Source organism: Mus caroli, unplaced genomic scaffold (assembly GCF_978045245.1).
Source record: "Mus caroli unplaced genomic scaffold, Mus_caroli_1 scaffold_2, whole genome shotgun sequence".
Lineage (NCBI taxonomy): Eukaryota > Metazoa > Chordata > Mammalia > Rodentia > Muridae > Mus > Mus caroli.
In genome coordinates, this window is record NW_028227257.1 from 83,224,530 (window position 1) to 83,241,401 (window position 16,872).

Sequence of the window (16,872 nt, forward strand, 5' to 3'; positions counted from 1 at the left end):
GTTTCCAGACAAAGCCTGAACTTGAACTATAAAGTAAGGAAAACCTCAAAACATTTTCTTCTCCTCTTACTTCTGTGCTTGTTGCACTAAGTTGCAGAGGATCAACAACTTTGTATAACTTGACTTGTTACACAATCAAGAATGGTGAATTAACAACAATAACCATGCAAATCATAAAGGACTAGAACACACACACACACACCACAAGATGAGAGAGAAAGAGAGAGAAGGAGAGAAAGGGGAAGGAGAGGGAGAGGGCAGGGGGAGGGAGAGGGAGAGGGGGAGGGACAGGGACAGGGACAGGGACAGGGACAGGGACAGGGACAGGGACAGGGACAAGGACAGGGAGGGAGAAATATATAGAAGCCTCCATAGAGTTCTCAAGGAAAATAATTCACACATGTGTTTTCATAAGTTGGTAAATTCCTACAGAATCTGTGTTTCCCAACAGGAAACATGTGCCTAGAAAAATAAATTAGGGAAGTGCTTTGCTGTAGGCTACCTTAGTTAAGGAATAACAAGAAGGATAAGAACAGATGATGGGAGCTAAAGAACAGACATAGATACTGTTAGCAGGGTGTTTCTGGTTTCTATTATCACCTCTCTAATATAAATCTAACTCCACAGATCCTTAATGACTCTCTAGAGTCTACCACTCAGAGCAATAAACGTGCCCAGCACTAACAGGGTACTCAGGAGGCAGCTGCCGTCTATCTCCTTTGGGATATTTCAGACTTGTGGATCTTCTGGGATTTAAATATTTTAAAGCCAGAGTTTTGTGAACCATGAGACAAGCAGAGAGAGGATAAGAGGAAGAGGAGAGGGGAGGGGAGGGGAGGAGAGGGGAGGAGAGGGATGTTGGCACTTAGAAATCTTGATGTCTACACTGACAGAAGTTTACTTCATCATCTCTAGATCACTGTGCCTTTCTCTCCCAAATAAAAATGGCAGCTGTGAACCTCCTATATGTGCCAGATTTCTTCCTAGTTTGGATTCAAACCTTGTCTGCTTCTCCGAGGCTTGTGTGAGTCATCTGTCTCAGACTTGTTTGGTCATTAACCAAGGAATTGTGGTTTCTCTCCTGGCCTCAGTTTCTTCTTTTCTTAGCCTGTGTGATATAGTTCTAAAGTTACCTGAGAGTTCATGGTTCTAATAGAAGCCTCCAGAGAGGGGTGTCATATGTGGGGGTGAAAGCATTTCTGTATAGCAGACAAGCTCTAAGACTCTGACAGAGGTGGAGGAGGGGGAGGTGATCCTGTAGGTCCCAGCCTCTCAAATCACATGCAACATTCTCTTTTATTTAATTATTATTTACTTTTGTTGGTTTGTTTGTTTTCATTGCCTTCTTTCTTTCAAAGCAAATTTGGTCCATGATAAGCTTTGGTACTCAACACACAAATTGTTCCTTTGGCATTCCTTTCTAAGTTACCACAGGATGATAAATGTCTGCCTTTTTTCTCAAGAGCTGTATTTTAGTGGTGTTTGGAGGATTCCTGGCAAAGCCTATGCTAAATATTCAGGTCCTTTACAATCTGAGTGCCACTTCTCTGAAAACCAAGGGAGTCTGAAGTTACAAGGGGTAGGGTGAATGAGTCCTCCTTGTTTCAGTCATAGTTTCATCACTGAAGCCCCCAGGGATGCAAAGACCACATTTAGACAAGGGAGTGCAAGAAGCGCTCTACCACTTCCTCTGCCACCGCACAATTCCCTCTTATGAATTAGCCAGAAGCCATCCTTCACCTGCTTGAGTATCTTAGTTTTGTGTTAATACTTCTGTTGATCTGCAGTGTCCGGTTGGATAATGAAATTTAAATTGGGCCCCTTCGATTTCCAATAGCTAACATTTGTGCTGCTAACTCTGGGGTTTCCTGGTAACTTAAATGGATTCTAGAGTGCCAATCACTTGCATCCGCACCCCACACTGCAGCAGCTTACATGGAGAGCTTTTTTTTTTTTTCTTTCCTTCTTCTCCATACTGAACATTTGCAAAGGCATTTGCGTAGAATGCAGACAACCTGCATCATTATAGCAGTCCAGCTTATCAGTGAGCACAGCTTGATGGAACAACTGCGTGGGCCACCCTGTCCCTCATTTTCTTGTTCCCAATAGCCGGGTCCTTGAAAAACCACAGTGAGGGGGGAGGGGGAAAGAAAGAGAACCAGAACACTAAATTAATGAACATTTTCTTCCCTGATAAATAAGAAAATTAGGATCACTCACTGTATTTCAGCACAGCTACATCCCGAGGGAAATCCAGGTGGTTAAGAACAAGAAAGAATGCATGGTCTTGACACCAAAAGAAAACCAGAAAGAAAACACACAAAAAAGGAGGTTGGTGAAGAAAAAAAATCCAACTGCAATTATCCTTCAATTTTAGTCAACACGGGCACCGATCCAAGGGTCCTCTGCTGATTTCTTTCCCAATCAATGCTTCCTTCTTCCACGGTCAACTTTTCTTCAGTGGGATTTCTTTGCAGATGTATTATTAATTTCCTCTCCTCTTGTGGGAAATTCCAAAAGAAAAAAAATATATATCAGGTCTTTACTTTTCTAAAAAAAGCCCCAAACTTTTCATTCCAAAAATATCTCCTTGGCGTACTTTCTCTTTTACAGAGAAAAATGAGCACACTTTTTCTTTGTGGATCCTCAGTTCTTCATTTCCAAACATCCTTGGGGGAGGGGGACAGCTATTTTATGATTATTTATGTCAGAATACACCAAACCCCGCAGGTCTGACATCAGCTTATTTCATTTTCCCCCCAATGCTCTCCGTGTGGCCATATACACATTTATGTTACGATCCAGGTCTCACAAGAAAAAGCTTCATTCTTTCTTCTCTCTGTCACCATCACCTTATCCTCTGCGTTCTGCTCCAAGAGAGAGCTGCGTCCCGTATCCTTCATTTTAGCAAGGCACCCAAAAGCCACCTCCTCCGGGGGTTAAAAAAAGAAAAAAAGAAAAAGAAAAGGAAAAAAAAAAAAGAAAGAAAAGAAAAGAAAGAAAGAAAGAAAAAAAGAACAAAAAAGTCTTGTCTTTACATCCTCGATTCCTTTCCCCAGCTTCCCCTTCGGAGAATTTAGGGATCAACTGCCCCCACCGGCTACCCTTCCGGCCGGCCCCTTCGTCAAAGATCTGATTAGATTTCTCATCACAACCCAGTGCGCAATTGGATTTTTGATTTCAGCCACCCAGCCACCTTCCCCCTCGCCCCTCCAAACTCTCTGTTAGATCCCGTCGCCTTCCCTCCACCGCCTCTGCGATTTCATAATCTCACGTTAAATGGAGTGCGGGGGGCAGGGGCGGGGGAGGGGGCGGAGGTAGAGGAGGAAAATTTCAAGGCTCCGTCAGCTGTCAAGAACAAACCCGTTCCGCCCCCGGTCAGCTACTTTTTTTTTTTTTTTTTTTTTTTTTTAGGCTCAGGGTGGCTTTCACTGGGTCCCCTCCCCCACCCCCAGCACTGGGTACAGGTTCTCCAGGTATAGCTGAACTCGGCGATCAGGGCAGGGATCACCGGAGAGACGCTTGATGCGGTCCCTCGCCAGCGGCCCCTGCCAGCACTGGTGTCCCCTTCTCCATCATCCAGCAGTAGATCTTGAATCCCCAAGGTTGTGGAAGTTCAGGCTAGGCTTTTATTTCAAGCAGGGAAAACAAAGTGAAGGGGCTGACGTGGTGTTAGGTAATTTTTAAAAGAAAAAAAATTTAAAAATATATTTAAAGACAAAGGGGGGGGAGTAACGAAACAGGAATGAAGAGGGTTAAAAAAAAAAAAAAAACTCTAATCACTGGCTCCTCTCATCCTTCTGAAATGAAACTGCAGCTTTGATCTCATTTCCAGCTGCGTTGGGGACGGTCTGGAGCCACAAGTTGGTTCCTCTGTGCGCAGCCGTTCCCGACGCCCGCTGGTCCTCCTGGAGGAGATGCGTCCTCGGGAGCGTAGCTGCTCTGCGCCGGTCTCAGTGCCATAGTTCCGGCTCCCCTTCCATCCACTTCGCGGTGAACTCTCTCCCTCTCCTCTCTCTTCTCTCTTCCCAGATAAATGAATGCGCTCACTGAGCGGTTGGCAGCGTCTGCCAGTCTAGACTTTCCACCAATGCCAGGTCTTGTTACTTAGGGTCCTGACTCCCCAAAGCGTTCCAGGACTGCAGTCCCTTCCCCTCCTCTGGCCCTCTTTCTTTCCCCTTTCCTTTTCCCTTTCTCCGCTAGAGATCAGTAAAATACAATTACCCAATTACCTCCCATCATCTTAGCAGTGATTGGTCAATTGCATTAACACTTGAAGTCAGGGAAAAGGGGATTGGAGCCACTGAGGTGTAGCACTGCTGCCACCTGGAGGGGAGAGTCGGAAAAAACGCCGTTTTAAAGCAGCCCCTCACCATCGGAGGCTTGTAATCAGAAAAAGCAATTCAGGCTGTGTGGGAGTTGCCAATTTTATTTTTATTTTTATTTTTTAAAGCTTGCTGGTTTTCATCCCGAAAGCCGAGAGTTTTAAGGTACAAAAGAGAATATATTGAAATCAATTCACCACTTGATTCAAAAATTATCAACAAACACTAAGCTTTTCCTTTCAGATTGATGGTAGGAGCCTCTCTGGGAAGTCCAGCAAGCTGGTCCCAAGGTAGGGATTAAGACTGCTCTCCTTTGGAGAATTGGTTTTTCAGGAGGAATCCGGGGTAGGTCAGGAGCTGCCAGGGAGGGAAAGCGTGGGGGAGCAGGGTAATCTCTCCAGGAGGAAACAAGTGTAAAGGCTAGATAGGAGCCTTCAGTCTAGGCAGTGTTGCAGTAAATTGGCCTGTTCAGTTTGTACAAGACATTCGGGACAGCTTGACAACTCAATTCCAGCATCCCTCGCTCCTGAATGTGGGCTTTTCCATCACCTTGTGTTAGAAGAGCACTTGGCAAATTTCACCTCTACTGCCTTTCCTAAGAAGCGGGGACAGGGACCATAGAACAATGATAAAATACTTACATATTTTGACATTTTTCTCTGGTATATAATTATCACAAAGCTCTTTCCATTAGCTACAGTCACTCACTTTTAAGTCTGCCAAGCATATTTGAGATATGAGGTCAAATGCAATTTAAAATGATGATTATAAATATTAGCGACTGTGCCTGTTGAAAGTGAAGGTAAATAAAGATTTTTGTTTCACTTCTCCTAGGGACTTTTTTATGGTGTATTTGGTCATCTGATGTGTGTGTGTGTGTGTGTGTGTGTGTGTGTGTGTATGTGTAGTGTGTGTGTGTGTGGTTTTGTTTTCTAACATTCCATATATCAGATAGCACTCTTGGCTCAGAGTGTGCAAATGTTTAAAAAAAAATATGGCTGGGCAATAAGATAAGAACTTTTGCGTTACTACAGGAATATCAAAGGCCTATCCAAGTTCATGACAAATGGTTTCTTTTCCCCTTTATATTATATGCAAAGCACTTTATCTTTAGTTCTTTGGAGTTCAAAAATGTATATCTATACATTTCTTTGAAGATGAAGAAGAAGCAGTAATATGGAATTCAGATGTCATCACCTGCAAGAGAAAATGCCCTTATCTCAGATTCAGCTCCATTTGCTTATGGTTTCTCAATATGTTTTTGAGAGCTTTGATGTAGCTGTTACACATATACAATGTGAATTTGTGAAGGAGTCAATGCTTTTATATTTAAAAAGATGTTACATGGCCTGATTCACAAACACTAGTAGGCCATTGATTATAACTTCAATTTGTGCTGGTCAAGTATCATTTACTCACTGCGGAAACATTGGAAAATTCTTTGCCTAGATGCGATGGATGGGTTCAGAGAAGTTGCCCCCCCCCCTACATTTAAAAGTAAATTGAAAGGTATTAGGAATTCTTTTTAGGGAAATAGGCAGCATAGGGAAGATCAACAGTATGATAATTCAAAGTGAGTTATACCAGCTGTCACTAAACACCTTTATCACCCTTCAGAGTTAAGTATTCTCTTGAGTGACATAAAAGGAAGGAATGATGCTAAGTAGAGAATCAAGGAAGATGTCCTAGCTCTGCTTAGTGTCTCATTGCCTATCTACAGTACCAAAATTGCCTATTTGCTCTACATGACACTGAATTGGTCATCTGATATTCATATTTGCATTCATAATCAATTATTAATCATGCTTCTGTATGATGTTTTGCAGCCTCTTTTATGCATCACTTTATTTAATATTCAAACAGCTGAACGATTTTGAAGGCAGGCAAAGTGAAATGTCATGATATACTTGGTAAATGACAGCCAAATATTGAACCCAGATCCAGTCAATTTCACTTCTTCTAATTTCCCATGAATTCAAGTTTTCGGTAACACAGAGAGCAGCCAGTCATATAGAAAACAGTCATGAACACACTAGCTTTTATTATCAGTGTGGTTCCCCAGAGGAGAGTTTGTAGTTCTGTAGAGATGGCACTGTTTTATACTGCTGGGTGGTCTTCGTTAAAGTGAACCGAAATAAAGGCTCAGTAAGAGAACTCCCTAAAAGCACACATGCAAATTTAGTTAAGACACACAAGTCTGTATATATATCCATCAGGGATATCAATTACGTTTAATGGATACATGGGTTTAAGATCCTTCATAAGCTGTCTTTTAGAAGAAATAATTGCCTGGTAAGTAAGTCATCCCATCCTCCTGCTTCCAGTGTATCAGTACTTTTCAAAGCCCTGTCTAGAAATGAAGGTCATTGGAGTGAGACAGCTTGGGAAGAGGGAAGGTGATGTCCCCACGGTGGTTTTCTTCTATGGATACACAGAAGCCCACATTTTGATCTTCTGATGTGAAGATCAAATAAACTTGTCATATTATTTCTCTCTGGGTTGGTGACTCTGAGCTGGTATAATCTTTAGCAAACAGCAGGGGACAGCATCTTGTAATCAGAAACACAAACCAGTAAATAGCGTGAATTCAGTAACTTTGTTTAAAAATAAAGAAAAAAAAAGACTGTGTATATCATGTTGCTCATTAGATTTAAGGAGTGATTTTCCAGGACTATAGGCAATTTTGTCAGTGCACAGTATATATTTTTTAGGTCTAAGTTCATTATTTTATGGAGCAAAAACTGAGAGTTCTCTCTTTTAGTCTCAAATCTATTATAAACAGAGAATAATCATATCAAGCTTGCCTCTGTAATTCACACAAGCTGATGTGAATTAAGCCTATTAAATTAACTTAAAATTTACTTTAATATTAGATGCTATATTGTTATGGTCATATGTGCTGTTAGGCAATATAACACAGACAGTGCCTCAGAACCAGAAGGCATCTCAACAAGCATATATCCTTAGATCCTAGTAATACAGATGAGGATACTAAAGTGCAAGTATATATGTAGACAGTTGTTTATTTCCAATACATTCCTTTGATGATGGAAACTCAAAAATGCAGCATTTACCCCATCTAGATTACTGCTTGTTCTCTCTTGGGTTTTAGTATTTGTCTCAGTTTTTTATCTTGCCTGTACAGTCCAGTGTACATTCCCATGTCACAGTCATTTGATGCATCCCAACAAAGAGGGGATTTAATAATCCCCTATTACTGCCTGTCATTATGGAAGACATCACTAATTCCCATTCACCCCATCTACCTGGCAATGTGGAAATATCTCCTTTAGCTGTCTTTCTTCTTCTTTACAGACCTGACCGGGGTTGCTTGATAGCCTCCTGCTGCTCTTGTTGTTTGTTTGTTTGTTTATTATACTTCTCTTTAGTATTAGTTTGAGAATGGAAAAGCAAATGAGAAAGAATGAAGAAGGGAATAATAAAGGGAAAAATCAGACCACAGTGTCTGATAATTTGCTTCTTAATATATCCTTATTGATTTGATAAATGAACTGCCCACTTGTTTGAATGAAAAAAAATCAATAGAGAGTTCTACTAACTTAATGATAATTCATGGAACTAGGGTGGTGCCTTAGTCAGCAAAGTGCATGCTGCAGAATTTTTAGTACCTGCATGTCATCTCCATGAAAAGCACTGTGTATTCACCTATAATCCCAGAACTGGGAAGGCAGAGATAAGAATTCTCTGGAGCTTTCTGAGTAGCCACTATGGTCAAGTTAGTGAACTAAGGTTCAGTGAGAATCACTGTCTAACAAAATAAGTGAGAAAGTGACCTATAAAGACACGTCTTGCACCTCTTTATGTATGCATAGCTATGTACATGCACACTCATATGAATACACATCCAACACACACAAATGTTATAAGGTTTTATATAATGTTATAAGAATATTGAAAGAAGGTAGGTGGAAAGACCTGAAGGCAAGAAGGGACCATTAGCATCCTTTAAGAGAGATAGCTTGGTAATAACCTCATAGATGGAAAATATGTTGTATAAAAGAACCCTTCCCTGTGAATGCATAGGAAGTGTCTCCAGTACATTCATTTAAAAATATGGATTATTTTTGTAAAAAGAAAATTTACTGTGAAGCCAACTGAATTCAATTTCTTCACCAATATACAAATATTATTAGCTATTTAGAGATACTGTATGATGGAGGGGTAATGCATAATATTCTCCATAGAAAGTTACTCTTTACAAAAAAAAGTATGTAAAGTAAGGACATTAGTGAAGAAGTGGTGTTCATGAGAGGAGTTTTCATCATTTAAAATATGTTGGGTACCACGACAAATGATTAGAGTGACTTGAAGTCATATAAAAATAACTTTTTTAAAAAAATGTATGACAATTTGTCAGTTTGAAATTTATTTAGATTCAGTTACTGAAATGGTGACCTGAGACCTAACAAAGCACAATTTCCGTTCACTACAGTTGCTAACAGAAATAATCCTTGTGAGTAGATACTAGAGGCTCCCCCCCCCCCTGTTTTTAAAACCGTCTAATTTAGGAATCTCTGCACTGGGAAGAAAATCACCCATAAAGGTATCTTTAAAATTCCACCAGGAATTAGTAGATGGTGTGAATCCAGTTGTGTAATTTGATAAGACAGCTGCATTTTATCCAGCTAAATCAGCACTTGATTCTAAACAACTCCTTTGGAATGCGCTGTTTTCTAGCATTAGCCCCGCAGTGCAGATTTAGGAAACTATAGTTTTGTCTTCTGCGCCACATCACCATTGTTCTCTCTGGAAACTAAGCACATAGACATCATACTTCAGTTCTTTCACACGGAAGATTCATCAGCACACCTGTGATTCCAGGCTTGTACTGATTTAGAAGCACATGACTCAATGTTAGGATAGCAGATTTTTTTTTAAATGCCCAAGTTTCTATTGTGCAATATATTTGCATGTATTTGGGTATTTATATGCACACGTTTGTAAGAATGTGCATGCTTGCAGATGTGTATGCAAATATGAGAGCTTATGGAGGTTTCAGACATCCTCAATAACTATGTATTTGTGTGCTTGTGTTTGTGTGTGTGTGTGTGTGTGTGTGTGTGTGTGTGTGTGCGTGTATGTATGTTTGGATACACGTAATCAGAGGTCAGAGGATGATTTTGTTGCTCAGTTCTTAAGCTCTCTACATTATACCCTTAAGACAGTCTCTCAATGAACATGGAAATTTAGTCTGCAGCCAGAAGGCCCAGAGATGCTCTTTTCTCTGCCTTCACAGCCCCCAAATCACAATTGTGCCTTATTGATCACATTTTTTAATGAGTGTCCTTGGGTAACAAACTCATGATTAAACAGTAAACAGATACTTTTTCTAACTGAGGTCTCTAGCACCCCTAATGGGCAAAGCATTGTTAAAAGGAAAATTGTCCTTAATGTGGTTTATTCAATTATATTAACAAAGAAATTGAAAATACTTATCACATGAATACAATAATACTCCTGATAAATAAGCCTGGTGAATATAAGAAAATATGATTTACCAAAACAAGAATAGAGTTTATATAAGACTCTCTTGGCTGATTTTATATAATTTCTCAGCCCATGAAATACTAGCTTTAGAAGATTAATTGAAAATTAGGTAAATACTCTGGCAACAGGTAAGCACCAAGAAGAATGCTTCAAAGTTGCAGTCTCATTGCACAAAGTAAAATCTTGGTGAACATCAAATAATTGTGTGTTTGATACTTTACTTTAATATTCAATTCACAATTTTCCAGAATGAATTTTTTAATGACTTTTTAGAGATTTTTTAATAGAAATTCAAAGGTATCTTTAAAATTCCACCAGGAATTAGTAGATGGTGTGAATCCAGTTGTGTAATTTGATAAGACAGCTGCATTTTATCCAGCTAAATCAGCACTTGATTCTAAACAACTCCTTTGGAATGCACTGTTTTCCAGCATTAGCCCCGCAGTGCAGATTTAGGAAACTATAGTTTTGTCTTCTGCGCCACATCACCATTGTTCTCTCTGGAAACTAAGCACATAGACATCATACTTCAGTTCTTTCTTTCTTTTCTTTCATTGGAATAACAACTTTTATGCCACAAATTTCAACTCATTAAAAATACGTCTTTGTTGATTTAAGGAGATACATTTAAAGTTCTCATGTATATTTCTTTCTTATACTAACTTATGTGCTCATTCTTTTGTGATTATCTTTAGCAAATATCAAAATAATGAAATTTCAACAAATAAAGAATAAAGTTCCCTTCCCTTTTTTCCCTACTTTTTTTTGTTTTTAATTTTTTATTTTATTTTAACTACGTATTTTCTTCATTTACATTTTCAATGCTATCCCAAAAGTCCCCCATACCCTCCCCACCCACTCCCCTACACATCCACTCCCAATTCTTGGCCCTGGAGTTCCCCTGTACTGAGGCATATAAAATTTGCAAGACCAATGGGCCTCTCTTTCCAATGATGGCCGACTAGGTCATCTTCTGATACATATGCGACTAGAGACATGAGCTCCGGGGGGTACTGGTTAGTTCATATTGTTGTTCCACCTCTAGGGTTGCAAACCCCTTTAGCTCCTTGGGTACTTTCTCTCACGGGGCCTCCTTTGGGGGCCCTGTGAACCATCCAATAGCTGACTGTGAGCATCCACTTCTGTGTTTGCTAGGCCCAGATACAGCCTCACAAGGGACAACTATATCAGGGTCCTTTCAGCAAAATCTTGCTAGTGTGTGCAATGGTGTGAGCGTTTGGAGAATGATTATGGGATGGATTTCCAATTATGGCAGTCTCTAGATGGTCCATCCCTTCGTCTCAGCTCCAAACTTTGTCTAGATAATCCCTTCCTTGGGTGTTTTGTTCCCAATTCTAAGAAGGGGCAGTTGTCCACACTTTGGTCTTCATTCTTCTTGAGTTTCATGTGTTTTGCAAATTGAATCTTGTATCTTGGGTATTCTAAGTTTCTGGGCTAATATCCACTTATCAGTGAGTACATATCATGTGAGTTCTTTTGTTATTGGGTTACCTCACTCAAGATGATGCCCTCCAGATCCATCCATTAGCCTAGGAATTTCATAAATTCATTCTTTCTAATAGCTGAGTAGTACACCATTTTGTAAATGTAACACATTTTCTGTATCCATTCCTCTGTTGAGGGACATCTGGATTCTTTCTAGCTTCTAGCTATTATAAATAAGGCTACTATGAACATAGTGGAGCATGTGTCCTTCTTACCGGTTGGAACATCTTCTGGATGTATGCCCAGTAGAGGTATTGTGGGATCCTCCAGTAGTATGATGTCCAATTTACTGAGAAACCGCCAGACTGATTTCCAGAGTGGTTATACAAGCTTGCAATCCTACCAACAATGGAGGAGTATTCCTCTATCTCCACATCCTTCTCCAGCATCTGCTGTAAGCTGAATTTTTGATCTTAGCCATTCTGAATTGTGTGAGGTGGAATCTCAGGGTTGTTTTGATTTGCATTTCCCTGATGATTAGGATGCTGAACATTTTTTCAGGTGCTTCTCAGCCATTTGGTATTCCTCAGGTGAGAATTCTTTGTTTAGCTCTGAGCCCCATTTTTTAATGGGGTTATTTGATTTTCTGGAGTCTACCTCCTTGAGTTCTTTATATATATTGGATATTAGTCCCTTATCTGATTTAGGATAGGTGAAGATCCTTTCCCAATCTGTTGGTGGCCTTTTTGTCTTATTGACCATATCTTTTGCCTTACAGAAGCTTTGCGATTTTATGAGGTCCCATTTGTTGATTCTCGATCTTACAGCACAAGCCAAGGCTGTTCTATTCAGGAATTTTCCCGCTGTGCCCATTTCTTCGAGGCTTTTCCCCACTACAAATTCCACTGTCTCTGGTTTTATGTGGAGTTTCTTGATCCACTTAGATTTGACCTTAGTACAAGGACATAGGAATGGATCAATTCATGTTCTTCTACATGATAACCGCCAGTTGTGCCAGCACCATTTGTTGAAAATGCTGTCTTTTTTCCACTAGATGGTTTTAGCTCCCTTGTCAAAGATCAAGTGACCATACCTGTGTAGGTTCATCTCTGGGTCTTCAATTCTGTTCCATTGGTCTACTTGTCTGTCGCTATACCAGTACCATGCAGTTTTTAACATAATTGTTCTGTAGTACAGCTTTAGGTCAGGCATGGTGATTCCACCAGAGGTTCTTTTATCCTTGAGAAGAGTTTTTGCTATCCTAGGTTTTTTCGTTATTCCAGATTAATTTACAGAATGCCCTTTGTAACTCGTTGAAGAATTGACTTGGAATTTTGATGGGGATTGCATTGAATCTCTAGATTGTTTTTGGCAAGATAGCCATTTTTACTATATTGTTCCTGCCCATTCATGACCATGGAAGATCTTTCCATTTTCTAAGATCTTTAATTTCTTTCTTCAGAGACTTGAATTTCTTACCATACAGATCTTTCACTTTCTTAGAGTCACAACAAGGTATTTTATATTATTTGTGACTATTGAGAAAGGTGTTATTTCCCTAATTTCTCTCTCAGCCTGTTTATTCTTTGTGTAGAGAAAGGCCATTGACTTGTTTGAGTTAATTTTATATCCAACTACTTCACTGAAGCTGATTATCAGGTTTAGGAGTTCTCTGGTGGAATTTTTAGGGTCACTTATATATACTATCATATCATCTGCAAAAAGTGATATTTTGACTTCTTCCTTTCCAAATAGTATCCCCTTGATCTCCTTTTGTTGTCGAATTGCTCTGGCTAGGACTTCAAGTACAATGTTGAATAGGTAGGGAGAAAGTGGAAAGACTTGTCTAGTCCCTGATTTTAGTGGGATTCCTTTCAGCTTCTCACCATTGACATTGATATTGGCGACTGGTTTGCTGTAGATTGCTTTTATCATGTTTTGGTATGGGCCTTGAATTCCTTATTTGATTTCCAAGACTTTTATCATGAATGGCTGTTGGATTTTGTCAAATGCATCTAATGAGATGATCATGTGGTTTTTGTCTTTGAGTTTGTTTATACAATGGAATATGTTAATTTTCATATATTAAACCATCCCTGCACCCCTGGAATGAAACCTACTTGTTCAGGATGGATGATTGTTTTGATGTGTTCTTGGATTCGGTTAGCGAGAATTTTATTGAGTATTTTTGTATCGATATTCATAAGGGAATTTGGTCTGAAGTTCTCTATTTTTGTTGGGTCTTTCTGTGGTTTAGGTATCAGAGTAATTGTGGCTTCATAGAATGAATTGGGTAGAGCACCTTCTGCTTCTATTTTGTGGAATAGTTTGTAAAGAACTGGAATTAGATTCTCTTTGAAGGTCTGAAAGAACTCTGCACTAAACCCATCTGATCCTGGGCTTTTTTTTTTTTTTTTTTTTTTTTTTTTTTTTTTTTTTTTGGCTGGGAGACTATTAATGACTGATTCTATTTCTTTAGGGGATATAGGACTGTTTAGATCATTACCCTGATCCTGATTTAACTTTGTTACCTGTTTTCTGTCTAGAAATTTGTCCATTTCATCCAGGTTCTCCAGTTTTGTTGAGTATAACCTTTTGTTGAAGGATCTGATGGTGTTTTTGATTTCTTCAGGATCTGTTGTTATGTCTTCCTTTTCATTTCTGATTTTGTTAATTGGGATGCTGTCCTTGTGCCCTCTAGTGAGTCTGGCCAAGGGTTTATCTATCTTGTTGATTTTCCCAAAGAACCAGCTCATTGTTTGTTTGAATCTTTGAATAGTTCTTTTTGTTTCCACTTGGTTGATTTCGCCCCTGAGTTTGATTATTTCCTGTCATCTACTCCTCTTGGGTGAATTTGCTTCCCTTTGTTTAGAGCTTTTAGGTGTGTTGTCAAGCTGTTATTGTGTGCTCTCTCTAGTTTCTTTTTGGAGGCAATCGGAACTATGAGTTTTCCTTGTAGAAATGCTTTCATTGTGTCCCATAAGTTTGGGTATGTTGTGGCTTCATTTTCATTAAATTCTAAAAAGTCTTTAATTTCTTTCTTTATTTCTTCCTTGACCAAGGTATCATTGAGAAGAGTGCTATTCAGTTTCCACTTGACTGTTGGCTTCCTATTATTTATGTTGTTATTGAAGATCAGCCTTATTCCATGGTGATCTGATAGGATGCATGGGACAATTTCAATATTTTTGTATCGGTTGAGGCCAGTTTTGTGACCAATTATATGGTCAATTTTGAAGAAGGTACAATGAGGTACTGAGAAGAAGGTTTATCCTTTTGTTTTAGGATAAAAAGTTCTGTAGGTATCTGTTAAATCCATTTGTTTCATAACTTCTGTTAGTTTCACTGTGTTCCTGTTTAGTTTCTGTTTCCACGATCTGTCCATTGATGAAAGTGGTGTGTTAAAGTCTCCCACTATCATTGTGTGAGGAGCAATGGGTGCTTTGAGAGCAATGGGTGCTTGAGCTTTACTAAAGTCTCTATAATGAATGTGGTTGCCCTTGTATTTGGAGCATAGATATTTAGAATTGAGAGTCCTGCTTGGAAGATTTTGCCTTTGATGAGTATGAAATGTCTCTCCTTTTCTTTTCTTGATAACTTTGGGTTAGAAGTCGATTTTATTAGATATTAGAAAGGCTACTGCAGCTTGTTTCTTCAGACAGACCATTTGCTTGGAAAATTTTTTTCCAGCCTTTCACTCCGAGGTAGTGTCTTTTTTCCCCTGAGATGGGTTTCTTGTAAGCAGCAATATGTTGGGTCCTGTTTGTGTATCCAGTCTGTTAGTCTATGTCATTTTACTAGGGAATTGAGTCCATTGATATTAAGAGATATTAAGGAAAAATAATTGTTGTTAGAGTTGGCATACTGTTCTTATGGCTCTCTTCTTTTAGATTTGTTGAAGGATTACTATCTTGCTTTTTCTAGGACATGGTTTCTGTTCTTTTTTTGTTTGTTTGTTATTATTATCCTTTGAAGGGTTGGAATCGTGGAAAGATAATGTGTGACTTTGGTTTTGTAGAGGAACACTTTGGTTTCTCCATCAATGATAATTGAAAGTTTGTCTGGGTATAATAGCTTGGGCTCGCATTTGTGTTCTCTTAGTGTCTGTATATCATCTGTCCAGGCTCTTCTGGCTTTCATAGTATCTGGTAAAAAATCTGGTGTAATTCTGATAGGCCGTCCTTTATATGTTACTTGACCTTTTCCCCTTACTGCTTTTAATATTCTATCTTTATTTAGTGCATTTGTTGTTCTGATTATTATGTTTCGGGATGAATTTCTTTTCTGGTCCAGTCTATTTGGAGTTGTGCAGGCTTCTTGTATGTTCATGGGCATGTCATTATTTAGGTTTGGGAAGTTTTCTTCTATAATTTTGTTGAAGATATTTGCTGCCCCTTTAAATTGAAAATCTTCATTCTCCTCTACTCCTATTATCCGTAGGTTTGGTCTTCTCATTGTGTCGTGGATTTCCTCGATGTTTTGAGTTAGGATCTTTTTGCATTTTGCATTTTCTTTGATTTTTGTGCCAATGTTCTCTATGGAATCTTCTGCACCTGAGATTCTCTCTTCCATCTCTTGTATTGTTTTGCTGATGCTCACATCTATGGTTCCAGATTTCTTTCCTAGGTTTTCTATCTCCAGCGTTGCCTCACTTTGGGCTTTCTTTATTGTGTCTACTTCCCTTTTTATGTCTAGTATGGTTTTGTTCATTTCCATCATCTGTTTGGATGTGTTTTCCTGTTTTTCTTTAAGGACTTCTACCTGTATGGTTGGGTTTTCCTTTTTTTTTTTTCTTTAAGGACTTGTAACTCTTTAGCAGTGTTCTCCTGTATTTCTTTAAGTAAGTTATTAAAGTCTTCCTTGATGTCCTCTACCATCATTATAAGATATGCTTTTAAATCCGGGTCTAGCTTTTCGGTTTTGTTGGGGTGCCCAGTACTGGCTAAGGTGGGAGTGCTGGGTTCTGATGAATGTGAGTGGTCTTGGTTTCTGTTAGTAAGATTCTTATGTTTGCCTTTTGCCATCTGGTAATCTCTGGAGTTAGTTGTTATAGTTGTCTCTGGTTAGAGCTTGTTCCTCTCGTGATTCTGTTAGCCTCTATCAGCAGACCTGGGAGACTAGCTCTCTCCTGAGTTTCAGTGGTTAGAGCACTCTCTGCAGGCAAGCTCTCCTCTTGCAGGGAAGGTGGACTGATATCTGGCATTCAGACCTGCCTCCTGGCAGAAGATGAAGGTCCAAAACAGGTCTTGTCCCAGAATATGTGTAGCTTCTGTAGTCCACATTCTCACCTGTGCAGACTAGTCTTGGCGGGATCTGGGAACCAAGATGGCTCCCCTAGGTGTTGTGGCAAAGCCCTTCTAGGTGGGGCAGACACCTCTCCTCTGGCAGGGAAGGAGCCCGGATATCTGGAGCCCGAATTGCTGTCTGCCTCAGAAGCTCTGTGGCTTCTGCCTGTCCCAGAAGCTGTTAGCTTCTGTAGTCAACACTCTCACCTGTGCAGACAGTCTTGGCGGGATCTGGGAACCACATCCTATTTTACATGGGTCCCAGGGAGTCAAGCTCAGGTCTCCCTTCCCTTTCCAGTGACATTTCT

General features: G+C 39.6%; 1 protein-coding gene across 9 annotated transcripts in view; it reads right to left on the reverse strand.

Moving 5' to 3' along the window:
• Positions 1–16,872, reverse strand: part of Lrrc4c (leucine rich repeat containing 4C) — a 1,324,975-nt gene that overhangs the window by 177,931 nt on the left and 1,130,172 nt on the right. For 2 of the 9 annotated variants that reach the window (XM_021154567.3, XM_029473972.2), the window contains exon 1: positions 2,221–4,168. The exons of 6 other annotated variants lie outside the window; for them this stretch is intronic. The gene's annotated coding sequence lies outside the window, so the exon portion shown is untranslated. Of the gene's footprint in view, positions 1–1,000; positions 1,159–2,220; positions 4,169–16,872 lie in introns of those variants that run through there. One more of the 9 variants, XM_085834629.1, reaches the window with a different exon arrangement.